Source organism: Diaphorina citri, unplaced genomic scaffold (genome assembly GCF_000475195.1).
Source record: "Diaphorina citri unplaced genomic scaffold, Diaci psyllid genome assembly version 1.1 scaffold4261, whole genome shotgun sequence".
NCBI classification, from domain to species: Eukaryota; Metazoa; Arthropoda; class Insecta; order Hemiptera; family Psyllidae; genus Diaphorina; species Diaphorina citri.
In genome coordinates this window covers 1-11,860 of record NW_007381660.1, presented here as the reverse complement: position 1 = coordinate 11,860, position 11,860 = coordinate 1, and the positions used below count along the sequence as shown (strand labels likewise).

At 36.9% G+C, this 11,860-nt stretch overlaps 1 long non-coding RNA gene across 1 annotated transcript; it reads left to right on the top strand.

Moving 5' to 3' along the window:
• The first annotated feature begins 1,088 nt into the window (after positions 1–1,088).
• Positions 1,089–2,648, top strand: LOC113472194. The gene is made up of 2 exons (XR_003394614.1): positions 1,089–2,049; positions 2,246–2,648. It is a non-coding gene; the product is annotated as an uncharacterized LOC113472194 (long non-coding RNA).
• The last annotated feature ends 9,212 nt before the right edge of the window (positions 2,649–11,860 follow it).

The window sequence follows — 11,860 nt, the reverse complement described above, 5'->3', positions numbered from 1 at the left end:
GCTTTGGGTCAAGGCGGTCTGGGTACGACATACTGTCCGCGCCACACGGGGGATGAGGGTAGGTAATACTGGACATCCACCACTCTGTATTTTCTCTATCTCTTCTAGCGTTACTGAGCCACTCTCGGTGTTTTCCTATAGACATACTGTTATTTTTTTTTACTTTCTATTACTACAGTTATATCGAAGCTATACTAGTTTTCACTACTATTAGTATGTGTCTCTCATTCTCTCCTATATTATCATCACTATGTTTCTTCTCCCTTCTTTTTTTACTACCAAATGCGTTCCATTCCACTGCAATGTTCCTCTTCATTGTACCACAGTGTTCCTTCTATTTCACCTCACCGTACACCCTCCTAATATTTGACTAGCACTGTAGAATCCTTCCCGTTTCACCATCACTGAAGACCCCCTTCATAGTATTTCACTGCACATCCCTTCACATCCCTTATACGTAGGAATAGCTGAAGTTTGTGTCGACAGAGGAGGGAACAGCTCAGGTCATTGGCAATTAATTCTTTCATAGATCTTCTTTCTTCTTATGACTTATACACTATACAGTGCCGTTAAACACCTAACATTGTTCCCAAAGCTCATTTGATCAGCCTAGTCGCTTGGTTGGTAGCTTGTATCTGCCTTCTAATCACTAGGTCGCTGATTCGATTCACGTCCGGGGCGGATTTTATCCTAAACACAAGGTTCGTTCTCGGAACGGTTGACTTTCTCCTATCCTGTCTTCCTTCTCTCTGTTATTTCGGGTCGATAAGACCTCAGCAGTTCAGCTGTATCCACACATGGTGGACGGCCTTCGACCAAGTGTGGACACAGCTTTACAGTGCCCTTTAGGGTTAACAAATCTTCCTCATTTTCAAAACCAATAAATTGGTTGAAATTGTTTACTTGTTGTTCTGTGTACCTATTTTAACTGTGCCTATTTAACGGTCGAGAGCCAAAACTGACATTACAAACTTACCAAAGTTCATTACATCTCCGAAACAGAGAGTAAGCACAGTGCAACACCCAGCTGTTTCCCCGGTTGATTCATTCATAACCAGGTGACCACAGATTAACACCAGCTTTTGAAGTCCTCCCTAGATCTGTGTGTCTTTGGTTTTGGATTGTGATGCTTCAAAAGATGAAATTTGAGAATTCAATTTATTATTATTATTTATTTATTTTTAACAATTACACGAGTCAAGCCTATGGTTTACAACAAAAATAATACGAGAACTGGCACTCTGTCAGTGTTGAGAAAGCTTTCTTTTTCTCATCGCGAACATATACTTTTCTAAAAAATTAAATGGTTTAAAATGTTAAAATAAGTATTAGTGTTTAGAAAACTGCTATAGAAGAATCATGACATTTGCCGCTCTTTCTTTTTCAACAAGGGCAATTAACTTACGATTTACTCCATCTACATTCTACCTATTATTTTATCAACTAGTAAGACTAGAACCTAATGTGAATCTTACATGAAGCATACCGGGAGGCGCGCAAACGTCAAGAAATGAAGCGAGGCTCCCGGCCCCAAATATTGCACACAACTGCAGCACACTATCAATTCTTTTGTCTATTTCGTATCAATATCAATACACATTTATATTATTACACTCAAAGTACATTTTTCCTGAATTTAATCAAAACTACAATATTTATTTCGAATTGAAGTTTTTGTCGATTTTGTTTATTTTACTCGAACCAAGTACAAATTTATCAATTTTATTTTTTACAAAATAAATATATTGAAGCGATTATAATGGATTTATTTTATTTTCTGTTTAAAATAATTTATATTGAAGTAGATAGATCCTGTAGTTTAGGTTAGCACAAAACCTGTTCATTTCTCTACCTAACATATCAAATGCGTTAGGAAGGTCTCAGAATGATAATTATACGTCATAGGTGTTTTATCCTCAATAGAACTTGCCCATATTTTCCATGTAGGAAATTTATTGTAAGTTTATTAATTTGTAATTCATTTTATTTGTTTTGTACATTTGGAAAATCTTTTATTAAATATTATATTTTGCTCTTTGAGATTATTAGGTTTGTTTTTATTGTTTTGTCATATTTGTGTGTTTTACTTGTCAAGCTTTGATGTAGAGATCATCTACTGTTTTTATCAAATGCGTTAGGAAGGTCTCAGAATGATATATGTCATAGGTGTTTTATCCTCAATAGAACTTGCCCATATTTTCCATATAGGAACTTTATTGTAAATTTTGCTCTTTGAGATTATTAGGTTTTGTTTTTATTGTTTTGTCATATTTGTGTGTTTTACTTGTCAAGCTTTGATGTAGAGATTATCTACTATTTCCTCAACTACTGTGTTTAGAATTTGAGGATTTTGTTATAATTACAGCTCTCTATCATAGGCGATAAGAATGATCTATGATTGATTGGAGCCACAATCAGAGTTTCAGTTTAGGTTAAAGTCTTGGATCAAGCAATCCGATTGGCTGAAAGTTTTGAAATCAACCAATCAGATTGCTCCATCCAAAAGTTACACTGAAACTGAAATTAAACTCTAATTATAGCCCCGGCCATTGTCGGTTTTCATTTTTCTAGATCTCTTTAGTAGGCATTTGACTAGATCTCTTTAGTAGGCTCAAATCCTTTTAAAGTCTATGGTTTTAGTTCCGAAACTTTTAAATAAGTACCAACACCATTCGATGTTACGAAACTATCATTTGAAGAAAGATTTTGTGATCAAGCAATCCGATTGGCTGAAAGTTTTGAAATCAACCAATCAGATTGCTCCATCCAAAAGTTACACTGAAACTGAATTTAAACTCTAATTATGGCCCCGGCCATTGTCGGTTTTCATTTTTTTTTACATGACTAGATCTCTTTAGTAGGCTCAGAAATCCTTTTACAGTCTATGGTTTTAGTTCCGAAACTTTTAAATACCAACACCATTCGATGTTACGAAATTATCATTTGAAGAAAGATTTTGTATACCTTGATCTATTTTAGGGGTACTTTAGTCTGGACTATTTATTTATTTTAGAAGTACCACTGTCTTTATTTTAAACATACCCTGGTCTATTTTAGGGGTACTTTAGTCTGGACTATTTCATTTTGGGGGTACCTACTTTAGGCTTGACAATTTTGTCTTCTCATTTTAATGGTCTGAAACTATTCCAGCAAACTTGGCATTTATTTTAGAAGTACCACTGTCTTTATTTTAAACATACCTTGGTCTATTTTAGGGGTACTTTAGTCTGGACTATTTCATTTTAGGGGTACCTACTTTAGGCTTGACAATTTTTAATTTTGTCTTCTCATTTTGATGGTCTGAAAGTATTCCAATGTGATGCAAAGTTTATTCCATATCAGCTTTTAAGTTAATTTCTATATTTTAGTGACTTACTTGGAGTTTATAAAGAAAGATTCCATCAGAATATAAACCCGATGGGCGGGGCTTGGTGTGAATCTTTGTTCTACATTTGAATGTGTTTGGTGGGAAGATTTTATGTGATGTAAAATATTTTAGTGACTTACTTGGAGTTTATAAAGAAAGATTCCATCAGAATATAAACCCGATGGGCGGGGCTTGGTGTGAATCTTTGTTCCACATTTGAATGTGTTTGGTGGGAAGATTTTATGTGATGTAAGAAAGTGACTAGTGCCAGCCTAGTTAGCTTAATTGGTAGTGCGTCTGCCCTGTAAGCGCTAGGCCGCGGGTTCGATTCCCGCCCGGGGTGGATTTTATCCTGTTGGGATAATGTTCGTTCTCGGAACGGCTGACTTTCTCCTATCCTGTCTTCCTTCTCACTTCGATTTCGGGACGATAAGACCATAGCAGTTACAGTTCCCTCTGTCAAACCTTTTTTTTTAAAAAAAAAAAAAAAAAAAACTATACTGACAGTGCAAACAGCCTCTCTAAAGTGACTAGTAAAAGTACGAACTAGCTAATAGCCAATGCGATACTTTCATCCTGACCTTTCATAAGAACATCCTTGAGACTCTTGAGAGTACTATTTGTGCAAGAGTTGCAACCAAGTACCTACCAGTCTATACCAGAGGTTCTCATTACCTGCCTTGGTGGCGTGGTGGTCGGTCACCTATTGAATTGGCTAAGAAGTGGACATGCTATGGCACAGACAACATGAGTCTTTTTTTTTTGTGAATTAGTGGATGTGCTATTGGTAACAAATTTTAACAATGTAGGTATGTATGCAATACTATTGCAGTATGCATTAGAAGTTGTGTGTTTTCGAAGAGGTTTGATAGAGGGAACTGTAACTGCTAAGGTCTTATCGTCCCGTCCCGAAATCGAAGAGAGAAGTAAGACAGAAATAGGAGAAAGCCGGCCGTTCCGAGAACGAAGAGAGAAGGAACACAGGAGGATAGGAGGAAGCCAGCCGTTCCGAGAACGAACATTATCTGTTTGGGGTAAAATACTTGTGGGCGGAATCGTTATCCTTACTTGTGGAAGGAAAAATCGTATACATAGATACTCGTAAGTAGGTAGGTGCCTACATAATACTTATGTAAGTACCTATGTACCGAGGTAAATACATGGAATTAAAGAGATCACAGTTTTCCTTGTTTACCTACAAGGTATTAGAACCGCCCTGTTATGTAGACAACTTGTGTACCTACCTAGACTGACAATCTATGTACCTACCTAACTAGCTAACTACATAGATATTAGGTAAATAACTACCTACCTAAGATCAACTTGGTATGAACCTACCTAACTTCACAAAGTGTTAGTATAACTTTACGCTTGCTCAATCCTCTAACTGGACTTCAACTTAGCTAGGAATTTAGTTGATATTATCCACTATTCCACTAATCAGACTCTATCAGTATCAGATTATGATTAGTAGAGGAATAACCAGTTGGAATCGGACTTGGCAGCCGTATTGTGTAAATTTACCACAACTGTAGCCGGTTAGTTCGGTTTTCTTTGAAAGAAATGTTCGAAAAAGGTAAGCAGGTTTAATAGAGAGAAGGATAAGACAGAAGAAAGCCAGCCGTTCCAAGAACAAACTTTATCCATTGGCAGGATTCTCCTAAAGGAGCTCTTAGTATTTTGGATTCAGGTTGCGGTTCTAAATTTTTTACTCATCAGATTCACTAAATTTTGTCCCGATAAACCCCCCCAAAGCACTAACCGAGTCCCGATGAGATAGGTAAGTTCTACAGTTTACTGAACCATGCACTGGTCTACTACATATAGTAATAGTCATACTCAAATAATATACCTATGTACAGTCCACGTCAACTGGGAAGTCCGATGGAAGCGCATGGAGGGGAACCGCAACTTCTCAACTGTAAGTCGGACAGTTCTAAAAGTTTCACCATTCGATTCGGCGTGAAAAATCCCATGGGATCAACTATTCACATGCTTACTTGTTAATCAACGAGCTATTTTTTGACGATTTTTTGACAAAGGTCATCGGACCTTCCAGTTGAAGTGGACTGTACTTATACACTATACAGTGCCATTAAACACCTAACATTGTTCCCAAAGCTCATTTGATCAGCCTAGTAGCTTGGTTGGTAGCGTGTCTGTCTTCTAATCAGTAGGTCGCTGATTCGATTCACGTCCGGGGCGGATTTTATCCTAAACACAAGGTTCGTTCTCCGAACGGCTGACTTTCTCCTATCCTGTCTTCCGTCTCTCTGTTATTTCGGGTTGATAAGAACTCAGCAGTTCAGCTGTATCCACACATGGTGGACGGCCTTCGACCATGTGTGGACACAGCTTTACAGTTCCCTTTAGGGTTAACAAATCTTCCTCATTTTTAAAACCAATAAATTGGTCGAAATTGTTTATGTGTTGTGCTGTGTACCTATTTTAACTGTGCCTATTAACGGTCGAGAGCCAAAATTGACATTAACAAGTTTTATGAAACACGAAATAACAATTATTGAGTAATTATTATTGTTTTGATTTCTGACAAGTTGGTAGATACAGATACCTACCGTACCGGACTGCAACATACCCAAGTACGCCAAGTAGGTACAATGTACATACCTAACAGCCTAACACATATTCATGTTCATTCGATTAATGAAATCAAAGAATTTCTAACATTTTGCTTTATTTTCCCGGAGTTTTTAACATGATGTAAGAAATTAATTCGATACCTAAGTAGATAGGTATGTAGGAATAGATTAATTTAGAGGGGAGGATTAGAAATGGAATTTACCTACCCTTTAGGAGATAGGACTGATAAATCCCTTCATCTCATCGACTTAGTCTAACCGAGGTCTTATGTTTTCCTGTGCCTACCCTAAATAATTATTACATTACTATAACTAGCATGACTATCAACCCTAATTATTTTTTATTTCCCACCTACAGCTGTTATAAAGTTTCCTCAAGTGTTCCGAATCAGTGATCCCTTGTGCCCAAAATTTTTAGAATTATAACAAGGGTAACAAAAGATCTCAAGCACAGTGCAACACCCAGCTGTTTCCCCGGTTGATTCATTCATAACCAGGTGACCACAGATTAACACCAGCTTATTGCTCATAGCATGATAGCAAGAAGAGCAGTGATATTGTATGCTCATTGCTCAGATGCTCAGTTTACCGGTTTCTTTGCTAACCGCTGGAGTACGTTGAATAAGTTACGAGAGATTCTTTTTTTAGTTTTTAATTTTACGCGTTTTTTCGAACGGAAAAAAAATCGGGCGGTTTATTATTTTTATTTTCGGTATAATTTGTGTCTGAAAGTTTCTTTTTATTGAATTCTAAGAATACAAATAAAAAAATAACATTTTTTTTTTTCTTTCTTTTCTCAATAATAACATGTTTTGAAAACGATGATGTTCATACCTATACCTACCTACTCGTAAAACCTAACTTATTCTCGTCCGTAATTTTTCGAAGTCCGTAATTTTTCGTCCTTTTATTTCGATAAAAAACAAGAGTGAAGTGTTGTGTTGTGGTTTCGTGAAAAGCGTTTAGGGTGGTTTGTACGCCACCTCCTAAAAAAATGTAGGTAGTGATTTCATTTGCCAGACTGGCCTAACAGTGATTTTATTTTTATCTTTGATTTTTTTGAAAACAAACTGTGTTAAACGTAACCAGATAGGTACCTAAAATTTTGTTTTTTATCTGGTAAAAATCCATTTTTTATTCACCAGTATCTCATTCTAGAGAGAAGGAAGACAGGATAGGAGAAAGCCAGCCGTTCCGAGAACGAACCTTATCTGTTGAGGATAAAATCCACTAAAGCCACTGCTCTTGTCAAAGTGACAGATGATGTTCGTCTGTCACTTGATACAGGCAAGGCTACAATATAGTGCTTCTCAACATTTCTAATCCTACACTGTCCACAGCAGTTGATGAAAGGACCTGATAGTAACTCCATTGAGAAGCACTGTTGTGGTCAATGTTTACCAATGTTCTGATCCTAATAATGCTTTGTAGTCTACTTGCCCAGCTGTCAGGAAAAAGGCTTTGGTCTTATCAGCAACATCTACATTTTGTTTACATTGATAAGGGAAGAAGGGTACTGTCACAAGCTGGATGATACTTACGTATAGAAACATGTTGTTCGTAAAATATTGAGAAGCATGAGAAGATGATAGGGTAAATCTAAACTGAATTAGGTATCCACATGAGATATGTCAAATGTTAAAATCAAATTTAAAAGGCCAAAACTTGTATAAAATGAACTTTCAACTTTCTTCTTGAAAAAGTTCAAAAATGAAATTTTTAAAAAATAACTGTTGAATGTTTTTGTTTACTTTTAATTTTTTGAGGTTAGGAGCGCGCGTAAAAAAAGTCCGGTCAAAAAATATGGCCGGAGGCTAGTCGGCCATTTTAAATAATAAAAATTGAGGCCGTGGTTATATGAACAGGGCTGAGATATGCCATTCTGAGATGTTCTTGGCAAGTGGAAAATGATATGTGGTAAGCCTTCATGAGCTTGTAAACTTGTAAAGTTGGCGGGAAATTCGAAATTTTGATTTTTTTTCCGCAACGCGTACAATCTGAATTCATTTTTTACTTTTTATCTCTAGTTTGCACGTTTATATTATACTTTTCATTTAAATTAGATATTACAAACAAGCGAATTACAAAGCAAACAAAAATAAATATAAAATAAATTTTAAAAATTGCCGCCGGGACAGAGGGTTAGAAAAAAAGCCCAACAATCCCACGTTATCCTCGCTTAAGTTACCACTCCAATGCAAAACTGTAGAAACAATATCCTATCTCACCTCGTCCGAGCTCATCTCAGCCCTTTTCATAAACACAGCCTGACAATGGTTAGTGATATTGGAACTAGGTAAGATCTGTCCTATTCCATGTTGATATAGTTACACCCTCCTGTGTAAGATTTGTAAGTGTACAAACTTATTTTTGTCTTCTGTTTTTACCCTCATCCATGCTTTGTACTTTTACCTGTAAATGTGTCACAGTTTTTACATATTTTATCAAGTATATATTTTTTTTTGTTAATTTTTACTTTTTACTGTACATATTTTTACATAGAGATAAAAACTTTTTTTCGTGTGTAAATAATTTTCCTCTACTCTCTAGAGAAAATGCAGAACATTATACAGAAATAAAAAAAAAAATATATAAGAAATATATTTTAAAATTCTATTCATTTAATGTGTTTATGCGAGTTTTTGTTTTATTTTAGTTTATTGTTTAGACTTTAGAATCTTTAGATCAATTCACAGAAAAAGACCGAGTACCTACTACATAGGTATCTTATCTATCAAATATCAAATACAGAGCACTAGAGTACACAAGATACTCAAATCAATACCTATAGCGTATATCTACAAAAGAGCAATATATCCTGTTGAAAGTGAAACCGAACACACAGTACTATCAACTACATAGCATTGGTTACATATGATTTACGCAGGATCTTGTCTTACGTTCAATAGTATCAATATTTTTTGTTCAAATTGGTAATCTGCCAGAGGGTTCTGTAGTCTTCAGCCAGAAGAAAGTAGTCATAAAGTTGGCGGCAGTTAAAGTTTTACTATCACCCCAGACTTGTATACTTCCTCTTTAAACTTACATGAGGATAAAATACGGTAAAAGACAACTTTTTTTTCGAAATTCAAAAACAAGCCTTTCGCCTGTTATACAATTCAATTGAAAGCCACCGCTGAATTCCTTGAATTGCCAACTGCATTGCCGGGTTGATGTGAGGAAGGAGAGGAGTCTGCTACTACAACAACAACAACAATACTTGGTCTGCTTGACATGAGTAAAGCCTTCGATTCCTTGGATTTTGACGTCCTAATTGCTGCAGTTATATTATGGAATTCTCTTCATAGGGATATAAGAAACTCACAAACTCTAGGAGCATTCAAGACCTCCCTGGTGAAATATCTTAAAGGCTCACAGTGAAAGAAAAAATTTAGTGGTTGGGTGGAAGAGCTCCTCTAGGAGAACCCTGCCACTTAAAGCCGTTAAAAAAAAAAAAATAAAAACCCATTTTTTATTCACCAGTATCTCATTCTAGAGAGAAGGAAGACAGGATAGGAGAAAGCCAGCCGTTCCGAGAACGAACCTTGTCTGTTGAGGATAAAATCCACTAAAGCCACTGCTCTTGTCAAAGGGACAGATGATGTTCGTCTGTCACTTGATGCCGGCAAGGCTACAATACTTGTTCTGCTTGACATGAGTAAAGCCTTCGATTCCGTGGATTTTGACGTTGTCCGACAGTACCTTGTCCTGGATAGGCCCACCTCTGGCGGGAATCGAACCCGCGGCATAGCGCTTACAAGATAGACGCCTTACCCTTCAAACAAACTAGGCTGGCGAAACGAAGCCTTGATTTTCGATATTGAATCAGTCGAGGGCGATTTGTGACAAGTTGAAAAGTTACAGTGTTTTATTGTTTTTGTATAGGTACTGTAGTTACCTTGTATGTAATTACTTATTTGCTGTTATAATTATTATTTTCTGCACTTACACCTAACCCGTTAGATTTTATTTCTGATTTGTAATTTCACTAAATTACTGATTGAATAAACGCAAAACGTTTAGTTGTTTTCAGTGAAGGATGTGAGGGGGAAAAAACGTAAAATAAAACATTGCAATATTAGGAACAATAGGAACAGTATAGTGCGTCTGCCTTGTAAGCGCTAGATCGGGGGTTCGATTCCCGCCTGGGGCGGATTTTATCCTAAATAGTTATCAAGGTTCGTTCTTGGAACGGCTGACTTTCTCCTATCCTGTCTTCCTTCTCTCTTCTTATCATACCGAAAGCGAAAAGAGAAGGAGGGCAGGATAGCTGTGGATACGAAATAGGACATGTGGGGGGGAAAACATGAACTGTAATAAATTCAGCACCAGGTCCAGCTCCAAACTTGGATGGTTTTTAATTAGTCCACTCCACCTCCGCATTGGTCGAAATGAAAAAATAAAATAATAAGAAAATACACAAAACAAGACTATACAATTTTTATTCAAATGAGAGGTCCAACAGTGGATCTTGTTCCAGTGTCTATAATATCTCGGATTGAATTCATTTATTTTCTCAGGTGGGCCGACTCTTACTGCCTACATTGTCGGCTAATCTGCCATTTTCTTTTAATAGGTATCTTTATGAGATTTTCTTGCAAATATTACTTTTTGAGGCGAGGAGAGAGGGAGGGGGAGAAGATCATAATAATTCTTCTGTTTTAATCTTACAAACTTACATAGTACATCAAATGTAGGTACATAATAAATCTTATAGCTTGGTGATACGTATAAAATTAGTGATGTAGAGTAGAGAGGATGGTCGTCTTTTTTGATAGGTACGTTTGATGGAAGGAACTGTAAGAACGTTTTATAGTCCCGAAATGGAAAAGAGAAGGAAGCCAGAATAGGAGAAATCCAGGCATCAGATGTTTCGAAAATGAACCTCATCTGTTGAGGATAGAGATCTCCCCAGGCGGGAATCGAACCCGCGACCTCTAGCGCTTACAAGGCAGTTGAAATACCTCCCAAGCTACCTAGGCTGGCTCTCAAACATCAGAGTCTGTAGTTTCAAAAAAAAGGAAATCTTAATTGTGTCAAGCATAAATGCTTGTCACAAATGTCGTTCCCTGCTTAATACACTACGCTCAATTTTATGACTTGACTTGGACTCGAACCACCAACCTCCAGATCCGAAGTCCACCGTGCTAACCACTACACCACTGAGGTCTATAGTTTCAAGTTCCAATTGTATCCATCTCTCTTCTTGGTATGATTTCATAACAAGTCATTAAACCTAGCCCCCCCAGGTATCTTGTTTAGCAAAGTGCAAACATCTAAACTTGAGAAACTAAATCAAAGTCTTGGCTGTCTTGGTGATATTTGTCAACAAAAAATCTCTAAACCGGAACACATCAGTCGTAGCGGAAAGTTTAAGTTTTATCTAAGGCCTGAGTAATCACTATCAGATATTAATTTCATATTTACAGTAGATATAAGTATAAGATATACTACGCGAATACTGAGAACAAACAATGATTTTACTTTTTACTAGATACTTGCCCAACAAATAACTTGACTTTTTAAGAGGTTTCATAGAGGGAACTGTTATAACGGCTAAGGTCTTATCGTCCTGAAAGCGAAGAGAGAAGAAAAACAGGAGATACCTATAGGTAATATAAGCCAACCGTTCTGAGAACGAACCTTAGGACAAAGTCCTCCCCGGGCGGGAATTGAACCCGCGACTTAGCTATTAGGCAGACGCGCTACCCTCCACGCTCAGTTGTACTTTACAAACTTTATTCACTTTTTTTTTTCTTAAAAAAAAAGAGGTTTGACAGAGGGAACTGTAACTGCTAGGGTCTTATCGTCCCGGAATCGAAGAGAGGAGGAAGACAGGATAGGAGAAAGCCAGCCGTTCCGAGAACGAACATTATCCCATCAGGATAAAATC